At 38.2% G+C, this 15,754-nt stretch overlaps 1 protein-coding gene across 1 annotated transcript in view; it reads right to left on the reverse strand.

Annotated features, from left to right (window-relative positions):
* The window catches only part of SGK1 (serum/glucocorticoid regulated kinase 1), a 115,423-nt gene that overhangs the window by 40,811 nt on the left and 58,858 nt on the right, over positions 1-15,754 (reverse strand). The window lies entirely within an intron of this gene.

Here is a 15,754-nt window from a genome sequence, read left to right on the forward strand (position 1 = left end):
TCTGCAGGCAGCAATTGCTTGAAGGCAGTCTTTCTTGATATTTGATCATTTAGACCATGCACCTCTCAGTTGATGCTTACTCTTAGTAAACAGTTCACATGCTGGTTAACTATCTCACTTTACACTCCCAACATCCCTCTGAGGAAGGTACCGCTATTATTATCATACCCATTTTACAGATGAGGAAACTGAAATAACTTGGGAAAGCTCAGGCGTTTAATCATTGCACCTCACTGCCTCCAAATATGTACATATTTGTAGCCAAATGACTTTGAGTATAATTATTGTATGTAAGAAATGAGTATACAAGTAGTCTTATTTGAAATTTTTGTTCTAAGATTATTTCTACTTACGTGTAAGGCTTGATTTTGACTTAATCTACTTGAAAGAGAAAGGGACATGGAACTCATTCTTGATGGCATCAATGTTCACTTTTTTCCTAGATGTGCAAAATATATTAGTGTTTCAATTGTTAGCTTCTTATGGGGAAATAAAGGTAATAAAATAGGTTAACTTTTCACAAAACAACGGCGAGGAATTAATTAGGGACAAATTTCATTTCTGGGAAATAAAAATAAACAAAGGAATGGGAAAGCTGATAAGGCATATATACTTTCAAATAAAACAAAGCATTGTTATTGCTTATCATATATAACTTAGATATTCCCTGACTGTAAACTACCGAAGACAATAGAAGGGACAATGTCTTGAATTAGTCACCAGTCAATTTCCAGTGCCTGAGAATAGCAGCACCATTTTCTTAGCTACCAAACTCAATCTGTAGATATTGGTTAAATGAATGAATAAGCCATGTGTTTCACTCGCATACATGTCTTGCTACTCCGTTCTCCTCAAAGAATAAGTGTATTCTATGTAACAGATACCGATAATTGCTTAGGTTATCTTTTTTTCAATAGACCCTGAAGTCCCTCTTGGGGAGTTCCAATTATCATTTATAAAAGGAATGTAAATTTAGGTCTTGTAGGTGCTGCACTGATTGCCCCAAATAACTCAAAAGAGAAAGACATTAGAGGTAGATCTATGGCACATACGCTGTGCTTCTTGGGCATTTTAACTTGGTCCTCCAAACGTCCCCTACACTCCCCACTGAATATTTTATCCCAACAAGAGTGTGTGGCAATCAAGTACATAGCAGAAATTGAATCTGAACAGTCTATAACTTAAACATCTGCTCCAGTCACTCGTTCTGCTGCATTTGCTCCATAATCATAAAGAAGTGTCAATTCCATTCATATTGGTCACATATGCTTACTTTCTTAAAGCAAAAAGGAGAACTTCTTTTCTGAATGCTCATGGAAGTGCTCCATTTTTATATTAATAGGTCTTTGGAGAGGAGAGGAAACTCCTGGTCACCAGATGAAGTGCCTGGGGGAAGAGAAGCTCTGCCCCCAGTTCCTGGTCTCAGTTAGCATGGCTAACAATTTCTTGTGGGTTCTTCCAGAAAGTGTCAATGCACATATACACCAATATATCTATTTGCAATGATCTCCATGGTATGTGTGCAAGTATGTGCACATATTTGCATGCTTCTGAGCTTTATTCTCTATAGAGATCAGCAAGATGAAGTCTCAGAGTTAGGAATGGGAATTTTAGGTAAAGAGAAGAGGAAAAGCCTCTCATGGAATCCTTGGAATTTCTTTCCTGAATGTAGCGCTTCTTCAATCAATTCTTCATTCCTAAATTAAGGCCATTAATGGTCTATATTCAAAAAGACAGTCAACTCAGGGCATAGGAGAGTTCAGCATATAGTAGGTGATGACTAACAAGATCTGAACTTGCAATAATTAGCTGTTGTGCAAGGCTGGAGGACAGGAGCTCGGTACACAATAGTTTGCGTGGCTCTCTTAGAGAGGACTTGGACTTTGGCCCCTGATGTTATGGAAAATCTGCTTCAAAGATTATTGAGGCCACTTATAACTGAGGGGGCACACTGTTTTCTCACCATAATCCAAGCTGACTCATTGAAATCTAAAGTGGAAAATGCTTTGCCTATATATTTCATATAACATGTATTTTTCTCTCTTCCATGTAAAAAGAAAGGGTTAGAATGATAGTATTTGGTTAGAATATTCATTTTTGAAAAGAAAACATTTAGTAATGATACACTGAGCTAATTTTTTATATGGAAATATTCACTGCTAGCAAGAGTTTAGTAAAGCTGTTGTTTTCATGGGTTGTTCATTGCATTTTAATTTTTAATATGTTGTCTGATAAATTTTATCAATATATATATTTATATCAATCTGTTTTAAAAGCATTAAAATGCTCAATGCTTTTATCCCACTTGTCTCACTTTAAGTAATTTATCCTATAGAAATAATTCATAAATCTGTATGAATTATGATAAATCAACATGATTCAAAATGACAAAACACTGGAAGCAACATAATGTCTAATAGGGAAATGGTCGAGTGAAGAGTAGCACATCTGCTATTGACCCAGTAAGCATTTTCAGTAGTAGGAGACGTATGACCCATGCCACATAAAATAAAGCAAATCACAATGTAAGAGTATATTTCAATTGTGTATAGAAGGATAGACATGTGAATGTGTGAAACAATGCACATTGTGCCACGGTTGTGGGATTATGTCTGCTTTTCTTTTGTTTCTTATTTTTTCAACTGAAAAATTTATTTCTATAATATTGCCACAGTTTAAAAATTACCTAGCATCTGTATCTTTAAGTCTAACTACCTACCTACATGTCTAGCATACATATTTTAATGCAAACAGAAGAGGCTTGTTGCTTTCTCAGAAATGGAGTGGCATGACAAATATCCCAATGATTTGAAAAGGTCCTGACATAAAACATGACTATGAAACTAAAATGAATAAATATGTTTTGAGGCTATGGCCCTCGTACTTCTTTTAGTGTAGAATTATTGGTGAATTTGAATGCCTGTGCTCCTACCCACCACTGTCAATTCTAGTTGAATGGTCCTCTAGAGTTTCTTTGGCTTGTGCAAAGGTCAGGCTCTCTCATATGAATCCATTGCAGGTTTATTCTGTGTCATTGGGAAAAGTGGGACAGGGTGTGTCAAATTTCCCCTGTGGGGATTTTCCTTTAAGTCCTGTGGGTCTGGGATCATTATTTCTATTGCAATTTCACCCATGGACTTGGCTTTTTCCAAAAGTAAATGAAAATAGGCATGCCAGGGAGTTTGTTGACTTACCAAAGACCAATACAGAAAATGCCAGACAAGGTTACCTTCGGCTACCATTTCTGAAGGCCTGAACTGTCAGAGGGATTAAGGAGCTATAAAGTGAAGACGAACCATAAATTGGAGAACCATAAATTGTATATATTATAATAATTTTCAGCCTGCTTTGCAAAAAAAAAAAAAAGGAAAAGAATATATTTGAGGTTTAAATATGCAGAAATAGCCTAAAACATTTCTAAAGACTCTAAATTATTCATTCATAATTCCACTGATGCCAAACTAAACTGGTGAAGTTTGGTATTAGTATTATTATGCAGCTAGCTTGCAATTTTCTTTTCTCTTGCCAGAAGTTTGCTAGAAAAACACAAAACTGGAAAATTCATCCAAAATTAAAGAGAGGAAACATTAGGAGAAAAATGTCAAATGGAGAAACAATAAAATTGCTTTAGTTGTAGTTATAACTTCTATAGTTTCTTCTTGAGAAACTTTACGTATTTATCAGTATGGCCTTAAAATAGTCATTTACTCCATATACCCACCCTTATCTGAAAGCAACCAGTTGTACTAAAAACAAATCCGAAACTGAACAAAAACAAAATTCAGTAAGAGGACTTTTAAAAAGATTAATTCAAAATAAACACAGAATGAGAAGGTGGGTGAAAGAGCTGTTAGGGCATTTTAACTTATTATATTTCTGGAGTCCATGTTTAAAGACTAAAGTGGCAATTTTGGAAATTATTTAGAAGACAGCCACAAAGATGGCAAACTTATTCAATCAAGTTTGGAAAATAAGACCAGTGAAGAGAAGCAAATGGTACTGTTATTAATTTTCCCGAAAAGAAGGCCAGTTGGCAACCGAAAACATTCTCTGAGCTTACAGAGAGCTTTTTAAGAGGAGATGATTGGCTATCTGAATTAAGTATGAAACAAGGGAAATAGGCTGCATATGAAGTATGAAGTCTTAGGTCAGACAGAGTGAGGACACGTAAGCGGCAAAATGAGATGCAGTCCACGTTGTGCAATCTTCTCTAGATCCTCGGAAAATAAGATAGAAGCTTCTTTGTGTGGCTGTGCTTTGAAGTAAGGGATATGCGATGTAAACTTTCATGTCCCTTCCAGCCTGAGATTCAGGTCCCTGAAAGCACATTCCTGAGGGGAGGGAGTTAAGTAAACTCAGAAAACAAACTAGCAGAACATGGTAAACAATGCTGGGGAGAAAACCAGTAGGATCATGATGCAAAGGTAGCCCCAAATCCTACTTAGGAAAAAAAAAATCATAATAAAGGAGATTTCTTTAAAATAATAAAATTCATTATTAAAACGTTTAGAGAAATACTGGCTGGAAAAAATAGATATTCAATAAATAATAATACCAAGTATCTCATCTCACACCATGAACTGGGTTATTTCTAACTCATTTTTCTAAACACAACATTAGGAAACATGGCTTCAAAATTCAGAGGATTTATTCCCCGCTATGTGGGATACGATATCCAGAGGTGAGAGTTTCCCTGGCAACGTGAGAGATGACTCCCAGGAATGAATCTGGCCCTGGCACCATGGGATCAACAATTCCATCCTGACCGAAAAAGGGAAAAGAAGTATAACTAATAAAGTATCAGGGACAGAGAGAGTTCAAACAGAGTTGAGAAGCTACTCTGGTGGTTGCTCTTATGCAAGCTTCAGGTAGGCCTTGCTACCTATCATAACCTGGCCAACTCTCAACCAGGACCATTCCAGTCAATCCTAAAGAACACCTAGGGCAATTTATAAGATTCTACAAGGGTTCCATACACTAGAGTAACTCTCCAGAAACCTACAACCTCCATATGGATCCCTGGTCCAGATAAGTCCTGAAACCTAGAGGGCCCAGCTTCTCCAGAACATCAGACAGTTCCATCTCCCTACCTCATATTAGTGACAGACACTTTCAACATGAAAAAGTTAGAATGGCCATAGCTCAAACACCCTTAAAGAATGGGATAGAAAAATAAAGGTGATGGTTGAGCTATACAGAGAAGATAGGATTTAATAAATGAATATGAATGCTGAATCATTAAATTGATATCTCTTTTAGTCTCCAGTATCTTAGAGCAGCTAGAAGTTAATATAACCTAAAGTTGTGGAATTGTAACCCACTCTGAAATATATTCTACAACTAATTGTGATGCTGTGCTCTGACACTTAACACTTTTTTGTATATGTTATTTTTCACAATAAAAGAAAGAAAAAAAGTTGATTGTGCTGGTAAAAAAAAATAAGCCTTCTAGCTTCCTATATTCTGGAGCAGCTAGGAGGAAAAATATGAGAGGATCATATGGTAGTCCATGGCAAACCGTGCTATCTGTCCTGTAACTACTTGTTGAAGAGCGCTTTGAAAACTATTGCTTTTTTATTTCTTTGCTTGGTATATATGTTATACTATACAATAATAAAGTTAAAAGAAAATTCAGAGGGTTTAGTGTGGTCTCAACTTTGTGGAGGCCTCTACTCAGTCACGCCACTGGGTCTCCCTGGTCTGCCTTAACTGATTATTCCATTAATCCCCGTACAAAATTTGATGTACAGAGAGATAGTTGTAGTATGGGTAGGTTGGTCCCAAAATAGATTGTGAGTCAGTTACAAGGGAGGGATTCCAGGAACCAGAATTAAAGAGTGAAGAAATTCAAAATTTCTACATATGACTAAGTCCCAACACATTTTACATAATATTAGCTACTTCCTCTTCCTATAACTGAGTTTGTTGTTTTCATCAATAGCCTTAAGGAAAGCCATTAAAAAAACCATTGAGAGATGATTATTTGGGGATAGCTTTGCTGCAACTCAAATATCTAAAATAGCCTTATTCTACGTATTGAATGTTAAAGGCTTTTGAGATAATTATACTAATTACAGAAATGGAATGGTTCTTTACCTGTTGGGCTCTAATAATCTTCATTTCAAAAATCAGGAGGCTATTAACTCCCACTTGCTAATGGGATTCAGGTAGAAGCCATCACAGCTATTTGCAATCTTTTTTCTACACCTCCCACCAGTATGACATGCCAGCAACAAAGCACCCACAGCCATCATTCCAAAGGCTGTTGTTGGGTTATTTATAAGTGAATTCACCGTGGGATGAACACATTCCATTTTGGGAATTCGTTTTAATTGGCCTTATTTTCATAATATAAACTCAGTTTCATCATATACACTATTTTAGCAAGGTATTTTTCTACCATCACTGATTTTTGCTCTCCTGTTGTATAGTTTGACTCCACCAAAATAGCTTGCCATCCAAATATTCCCTTCTCTCAAGCTAAGGTATATTCATATATTGCTGAAGGGTATAAATAAGTTATGTGTTTGCAATCTCAGAGGATCTAAATTGGAATATACCTATCCATGAGAATAATATATTGTAAACAAATTCACCTGGCAAACAGAATTGTACAGGAGTAAAAATATGGATGGAAATGATATGGTTTCAATAGAAGTCCCCCTCATTTTACATGACCTGTTATTTCTTTGTGTAGAATATAATTATTCCAGAGTTTAGGATTTTCTAAAAGAGGTTATCTGTATTGCTGGGAAAGAATTGCCTTCCAGCTAGAAAGATAATCTTTCCTCCATCTCTCACCTTTTTCATCAGAAAAGTAAATAAATGACTTCCTCTTTCAGCACACCTGGATTCTTCCTTGTGAGAGAAAGAAATGGCTTGATTTATGAATTAGGAAAGAGACCGTAAGGTCTCAGAGAATTATGGAACTTTAGCTGCAGGAAAGATAGAGGAAATCTGGCTTAACCCCCTCATAAATGACAAGAATTAGATATGAAAACTACCTTTAAGGAGCCTACTAGCATCAGACCTGAGGTAAGTCCTTTCAGTATTAATTACACGAACTGCTATATAAAGAAAGGAGATTCTGGCAACTCATTCCCCACATAGAAAAAATCCAGGACAGTCTCGAAACCAAAGTAGGGAGGAAAGTCTAATACTGGCATTAAGCTTAAAAACAAACAAAAAAATGGTTCTAAAGAATTAATTCTCTCACATGATTCCCAAAACCAATAAGCTGTTTTTTTCTTAATTCCTTCAAAATTTTCCTGCATCAAAAGATGATCCTGAGATATGAGGATGGAAATAATTAGCACTTTTAATTAGCACAATTGGGAAATAAGGTAGACTGGACTCAGTAAGAGTCTCCAGTCTGGAGCTCATTAAAGTAAAAACATCTTTCTTCCCCCTAATATCAAAGTACATTCTACTGACTAACACACAAAATGAGTTACTTTGCAAAATGGAAAGAGTATAATTGGATTCAGAACAAGTTTGAATTATGAAGAAAGGAGACGCCATGGAATTCTGGAAGCTGGGAATTAGATTGTCTCAGATGTTTGCCAATACGTTTTTAGAACTTGGTATTTGTACAACAAGGGTTTAACTGCTTAATGCCTGGTTTGAGAATCAAAATTGAAAATGAAAATTATCAATTATAAATACATAAATTCAAAATGTGCCAAGAGGCATTTCTGAACACAATCTAACAGCTGGGCACACATTTGGCAAGAAGAAAGCTGCGCTCGCATTGCCCAAATCCACAGGAGCAAGCACATCTGGAATCCTAACGATCCCAGGCCTTGGGGGACAGCCATCTGTGGCGAAGGGAATCTGGATGAAATGTCCCACCCAGCAGAAAGAACCTCATTGTTCTGCTGTAAAGAGTGGTTGGCCCCACTTCCTTCTGATAGCACAACCAGCTTCTCATCTGGTGAGTGTCCGTGAGAAATGTAAGGGTTCAAGTGTTCACCAACCAACCAGGATCTAAAAGCATAGCAACCTGGAAGATAAGAAACAGCCAGGGATAAATCTGTGAAATAAATCTCATTTTGAAAGGGCATTGGCAAATTCTGCAACCTTTATCTACTCTTTCAGCAATTTCTGATGATAATGTCAGTTAATGGGCTCCTCCAGGACTCAGCACCTTATCTGTAAAATAGAGGTTGGGTAACCTGAACTTTAGGGTGCCTTCTGGTCCTCACAGCCCACTGGTTGGTGATTTTATGGAATATATGCTGGGCACAGAGAGAAATGTCTACAAAGAGAACCAGGAGTGGCAGCAAATATTTGAAGCTGGCTGTAGAAGAGCCTGCTGCTTGATGCTATCAGATCAACAGGGAAGAAGGCTGTACCCAAGAAGGACCTCTGAAATGATTATAAATGGGTTTTACAACCTGCCAGCAGATGAAGCCAGTGCCGTCCTTGCACTCAGCTAGCTGCAAACGATGCACAGCTTATTGGGTCTGCCCCACATTAAACACACTGTAGGATGCTAGGCCAAGTGAAGGGGACCATTCAGCTACAACAGATGTTCATGTGCCCAAGTGATGAAGAACAGCCGTGAGAGAGCAATGGCTGGGGTGGGGTGAGGGGCATGACACAGGAGATGGGTCAGACCGTGACAGTGAGGGAGGAGCATAGGGGACAGGCAGACTTCATCAAGAGGGGAGCTACGGAGCTTAATAGATTGGAGAGGGAGCTCTTTAGGTGATCATAAAGCCCAATGAGGGGATATGCCTATAGATTACTACACCGTGGAGCTAGAGATGGAAAGACATTGAAATCAGCCAAATTAGGCTTTGAAATCTGGTTTTGTCACTTGATATCTGGTATGTTCTTGGGCTAATTAAATAGTGCATTTTCCTCATCAGCAAATTGGAAATAACAATATCTCCTTCTTAGTGGTTATGCAGATGAGTCAAGTATTATAGATAATGATTGGTGCATGTAGGCATTCAAAATGGTATGTTAATTATTATTCCTACTAGCATTGTCATTGATAGCTTAATCCTGAGTGTGAATATTGAATTTGCCCATGATGATGGTTTGTGAAAGAAAAAAACTATTAGATCAGGCATTAAACTGATGAAAGACTATGAAGGAGTGTCTTGGAGGCTGGCAGCAAAGGGAAGGGAAGGGGAAGCATGGATGTGGCTGGGTACCGATGGTGTCGTTCTTGAAGGCTAAGTCCCAGGGAGAGAGCTCACTCTTTGCCCTGAGGTAGAGGAGGCTGGAGGAGAAACCATTTCTGCTTGGGTGTCTCATCTTTAGTAGAAAGCCAAAGCGTGTTTAAAGCAGCCATCCCCAAAGACGTTTTCTTAAAAGTGGTCTGTGTTGCCAAACCCCAACTCACATCATCCCTGTCAACCCTAAAGAACACCCAGGGCTCTATCTGAGATTCAACAAAAATTTCACATACTAAGTTACTTTTCAGAAACCTACAACCTCCAGATAGTTCCTGGGCCAGATAAGTCCTGAAACCCAGAGGGCCCAGCCTTTCCAAGAACATCAACCAGTTTCACCCCCCCATCCCATATTATTGACACTCCCTTTCAACATGGAAAAGTTAAAATGGGAATAGCCCAAATACCCCTAAAGATTGGGAGAAGAATCGGAGGAGAAGGAAGAGCTCTGAAATCTGTTCTATAACTCTTTGTTAAAATGTACTTGGAAATTTATTTATTTATTTACTTATTTTTGATGTGTGTTATATTTAACAATTAAACAAACATAAAAAAAAAAAAGAGCTCTGTGGTCAAGTGTATCATGGGATGCTTAGATTGGTCCCTCTTAGAGATTCACAGGGCAGGTTGCCCAAGTGAAGGCCCCAAGAACTCCTCCCAGAGGCGCCATGCTCTCTTTTGCAAAACACACTTGGTAAAGCAAAAACTGACAGAACTATTCAGTAAAATAGGTCAATCCATGGTCATAACGATAGATTTTAGCATACCTGTTAAAAACAGACAGAACAAAGGGAGAAACAAACAAAGCGAAAACAGTAAGAATATACATTTGAACAATTCGATCTGCTCCTACGATCTAGTGGACATATTGCTAAATCCATTCCCTTTTTTTCTGTAAACCTACAACTTCTCTAATTAAAAGAATATATACTTAAAAAACAACCCTTTTTTGGCCAATAAACCCTTTTTAAAAAAATAATCTGATACTTCTTAAGATCTCGCATGATTGCATTCCGTGGAAGACATGTCAGGAAATAAGATGAGGGCAGAGGGAGTGTTTGGGGGGGGAAGTTTGCTGGAGCTATGGGGCTTCCTGAAAACAGTGCCAGGGTAATGCTGTGTCAAACAAAGGGATCAGTGCTGCGGCTGGGTGAGAAAAGGTCGGCCTGAGGTGAGTGGGCTCAAAGCTGTGTGCACAGAAGGGACACTCCGGGCACTGGTCCTCAAGAGCCCCAGGGCTGAAGGAGAGCTGAGGTGGGAGGTAGCGGCACTGGGAAGGGCTTTTGCTCTTCAGGTTGGTCCAGCTCAGTGGCAAAACGGGCTTTGAAAGAAGGAATATCAGAGAGGCAGGCAGCTGGGGCTCAGGGCAGAGCTCTTTGAAATGTGCGAAACTCACCCAAACATTGCTTTCTAGCTCTTAGGATCAAGGTTTTTTTTTTTTTATCTCTAAAACAGTAATCTGTCCTGAAGCATGAACAACCCTGCACAATGGCAGTCTGAGAGTACATTTCAAACAATGGGAAAAAGATCAAAAAGATTCTCATGTCTTCCAAATAAAAACATTTCCCCCTACTTTTGCCTTCTGGTATAGAAACTAGGTTCAATAATAGAATCTTGAAAAAAGAAGACATGCCATCTTTAATTAACTAGTAATTGAGTTTTTATTTATAGACTGTCGGAGAAAGAACATTAATATGGAGGTATATTAAATGTGAATTTTAAAAAGTGCAACTGCAGCAATTTATTATATACCAAGTCATGGCCTTTGGAAACATATTAATCGTAACTTACAGTTTTAAAGTACAATCCATGAAGAAATGAAATTGCTAGTGATTTCCCAGTCTGCATTGTTCATTAACCCTGCACTATTGAACTTTATTGTGTGCCTTGTTCTCAGAAAGCTCAAGAGTTTGCTTGTCAATAGCTAGCTAATTATTATTTGTGTCTCTAAAACTAAAGATAGCATTTTTATCTTTACCTGTGCTGGAAAATTGAGTTGATGAGATTATTTTATTATTTTAAAATAATAAAATTAAGTTTGAGAAAATGAACAACAGTAAAAAAATAAACTAAGGGCTACACTGTGATTTGTGTTTTGGGCCCTGTGCCAGTTTGAATCTGTTGTGTACCCCAGAAAATCCATGTTCTTTAATCCTCATTCAGTATTGCTAGGTGGAGTCTCTTTGATTGTTTCCATGGAGATGCTACCCAACCAATTGTGGGTGGTATCTTTTTTTAGGTAGTTTCCATGGAGATGTGTCTCCACCCATTCAAGGTGGGGTTGCTTACTAGAGTCCTTTAAGAGGGAACCATTCCGGAAAAAGCTTTAGTGCTGACAAAGACTACACAGCTAGAGACCTTTGGAGATGCAGAAGGAAAATGGCCCCAGGGGAGACTTATGGAATGAGGACAGAAAGCTTGTAGATGTTACCATGCTCCCAGCTGACAGAGGTGTTCAGAAGCCAAGACCTCAGCAGATACAGCCATGTATCTTTCCAGCTTTCATATGTATTCCAGACAGCATCAGCCTTCCTTGAGTAAAGGTAACCTATCATCAGTACCTTAATTAATTAATTAATTAATTTTTAAAATTTATTTTATTTTATTTTTTTTAAATACCAAAAAACACGTAACAAACGCAAACATTTCTATTTTGATTATTCCATTCTACATATATAATCAGTAATTCAGAATATCATCACACAGTTGCATATTCACCATCATAATCATTTCTTGGAACATTTGCATCTATTCAGAAAAAGAAATAAAATGAAAACAGAAAAAAAAGTTATGCATACCATACCCCTTACCCCTCCCTTTCATTGATCACTAGCATTTCAAACTAAATTTATTTTAACATTTGTTCCCCCTATTATTTATTTTTATTCCATATGTTCTACTTGTCTGTTGACAAGGTAGATCAAAGGAGCATCAGACACAAGGTTTTCACAATCACACAGTCACATTGTGAAAGCTGTATCATTATACAGTCATCTTCAAGAAACATGGCTACTGGAACACAGCTCTGCATTTTCAGGCAGTTCCCTTCAGCCTCTCCATTACATCTTGACTAATAAAGTGATATCTGCTTAATGCGTAAGAATAACCTCCAGGATAACCTCTTGACTTTGTTTGGAATTTCTCAGCCATTGACACTTCATCTCATTTTGCTCTTCTCCTTTTTGGTCGAGAAGGTTTTCTCAATCCTTCGATGCTGAGTCTCAGTTCATTCTAGGGTTTTTCTCAATCTCTTGATGCTGAGTCTCAGCTCATTCTAGGATTTCTGTCCCACGTTGCCAGGAAGGTCCACACCCCTGGGAGTCATGTCCCACATAGGCAGGGGAGGGTGGTGAGTTTGCTTGTTGTGTTGGGTGCCTTAATTTAGAAATATTCACAGCCTTAGAACTGTAAACATGCTGCTTAATAAATCCCATTTTTAAAAGCCATTCCATTTCTGGTATACTGCATTCCAGCAGCTTTAACAAACTGAAATAAGCCCTAATAGTTTTGCCCTCTGGGCAGTGATGATCCCCTAGAATTGAAGATCAGAATGCACCTGTTTGAAGTGGTCTTTCCTGAGAAGATATGAGAATCTGCCTTTCCGAAGGGACTGCAATTCAATGGGGTACAATATCAGTCAAATTATTTTTCTATCAGAGCATTTCAGGTCACGTGGGGATTGGGCAAATCAGCTGTGAGATTTTCTCCAAAGCAAGTATTAAAGGGCATATATAACCTTCAGAACTGGAGGAGGAAATGCTAAAGGATTTACCCCAGAGGAAGACAACTTGAAGATCTTCATGCCAGTTTTCCTCTGGTTTAGCTAAAGAGATACAGAAATGAGATGTAACAACTCAGCCTGGAAATGTGTACAAAATTCTTCATTGAAAGCCTGTTTGTTCTGTAAAAGTTATACTGGTACAAACTCATTTAATGATGGACTTACCTTGCAGTCCCTGCTTTGTTTTATCATTCTCTTTTTGCTGAACAAAAAGATACAGACAGAGGCTTGAGTTTAATAAGTGTAGTATCCAATAGACACATGTACAAGGTAATGAGAAGCAGTAGATGGGGGCACATTACACATTGTTCAGACTCATTGAATGATTTTCATTGTGTAGGTCTGTTCAAATTCTTTTAAGTTTGGGAACCTAGATTGGGAGGGTGGGTCATGGATGGAAGCAAAGAGAACTGAAGAAAATTTCTACATATTCTCTCATTTAAACCTCACAGCTTCTTTGCAATTGTTGTCCTACGACCCATTTTATAGATGGGGAAATTCAAGGATACAGCTGGTAAGAGTGAGAGCTGGCTTTACACTGAGATCTAATACCAGACCCATGTTTGGCACGTGCAAGTCCAGTGATTATTTTGGGTCATATCATGTAGCAGGTTCAGAGACATGACGAGTTCCAAGGGTCTTGTCTTACTGTCCCTTCCATGCCCCAATGCTTGCCATCGAGCCTGTTCTCCATCTCCTATCCCTTGACCTGATCAACCATGTCAGGACAAACTGGTAACTGTCTGAGAATACTTTGGTACTGTAGAGTTGGGGAAGGGGGAAGAAAGCAAAGGCCTTCCAGAGCAGAGGGGAAAATCCCTCTTCTGATGAAACATCCTGTGTGGCAACGGAGAAGCTTGGATTTCCCCCAAAAGGCGGTTAGGGTAGCATACTGCTACTTGTCACATGCCCTGGGAACAAAGTCACGGCTGCTGTGGCCTTTTGCATAATTTACCTATATATGGCCCACACAAAACCACAAACACGGAACCTAAAGTGGCATTTGTCTCTGAGGTACTGAACAGAAAGTAATAGCATCGTTTTTTATGAATTAAGTGCACGGTATATGTCATGAAGAGGAAATGAACCCAATTAGCTTGAACTTGTACATCCTCTCTATACTGAAAGATTAATTTTGGGTGGCTGAGGTTAATAATATGGTTATTTGTTTTTGGATATGACTATAACTTGACTGACTGGGAAAGCAGGTGCTTGATTGATGTACTATGCGTAAGACCCATGAGTTTTGTAACTAATTTACAAGTTGTCTTTACCGTGAAAATGAAAGCCAGAGCCAACTCTGTCATACAATTTATGTCATTCACTGAAATTATAGGTAATTTCAGCTTGTGCACTTGTGAAATAGTCTATGCCATTTTTGCTTTAAACATCTTTTGTACTCAGTATTTCTAACTTGTCTAAATAAATATTATCATCCATAATAACCATTACCAATCCATTATGAGACTTCAGCTTTTAGATTTAATCCATGAAATACAGTCTTATGACTTCTGCTTGCATCTTTGATAAACAGTCAACTTTTCACAGCTGTCATGATTTCAATTATGAGGAAAATTGGCACTTTTGCATTTTTTCCGTGGTTAAAAGATGCTCTGAAAAATCATTTCTTCAAGCACTGCTATTTTTCTTCCATGTTTATCATGTCACGTCTGATTAATGTGGTTGATTAGAGCAATGTGCTAAAAGGCCAAGGCTTCTTGTTCAAGCTGAGGGAAGGTCAGTTAGGTTAACCCTCCAGTCCATTGAAAATTTGTTCCATTTGTCTTCAGTGAGATTAGCAAGAGTGTATAACCAGATCAGTACAAATCTAATCTTTAATGCCAAGAAACATAGCTACAACTGCATTCAACATAGATACAGGATCAATAATGCCACCTTCCCTTGCAAAGACTGATGACACAGATGCAGAAGCAACTGCTTTCCTATGCCTTTTACAGCCTTTAGCTTACTCACATACAACTGATCCCAACAGAGAATGCTCACAGACCCTCGCCCAGTGGGTGCTGCCTCTCCAAGAGAAGTTGGATTTCTCAAGTCGAACACACAATGGAATAGTCTGGCATCACTTGTATCAGACCCAAAGAGCTTCCTTTCTCTTTATCCCACTCACCCTTCAACGACTCTCCTTTTTGAAGTTTTTCTATTCTCCCATTCCTTAATTTTATCTTTTCCCTTCAGACACTAAATAATGACCAACTTGATAAATTATAAGGCAGTTGAAGTCTGTGCATGATTTCAGACTCTTTTTAAAAAAATTTTTTTTTCCTTTTTCAGAAAGGAGAGCTCTTCAGCTAATGCTACACTACCCCAAAACTGGATCCTTGCCTGTCTTTGCAAAATGAGAATCAAGCTTATTTATCCTTATCAGGGCCAGACCTATAAATCTTAATCCAAAGCAATAAATCTCCAGTGGAAGAATTTGTGGAATTTGATTCTCTTGGATCCATGCTTTATGACTAATGATACCACTTTTGTGAGTGAGACATTTAAAGTGATTTTTGTTTTCCTGAGGATAATATATGAATTATTTTAACTGCCTTGCAGAAACCGAACTCTGCTTCCCAATTAGTTTCATTTTTCCTTGTTCCAAATGAACTCTTTCTTCCCAGACTTTCAAGCCTTTGGTTATTTTTCCCATTTCCCTGGGATTCTCTTCCCCAGCTTGCACACCCTTCAGATCTTAGCTTAGACGTCTTTTCTTCCAGAAAGTCTTCACTGACCCCCAAATAGTGAATTATGGGACTTCCTTATGTGCAGCCTCTACCTT

Source organism: Tamandua tetradactyla, chromosome 25 (genome assembly GCF_023851605.1).
Source record: "Tamandua tetradactyla isolate mTamTet1 chromosome 25, mTamTet1.pri, whole genome shotgun sequence".
NCBI lineage: Eukaryota > Metazoa > Chordata > Mammalia > Pilosa > Myrmecophagidae > Tamandua > Tamandua tetradactyla.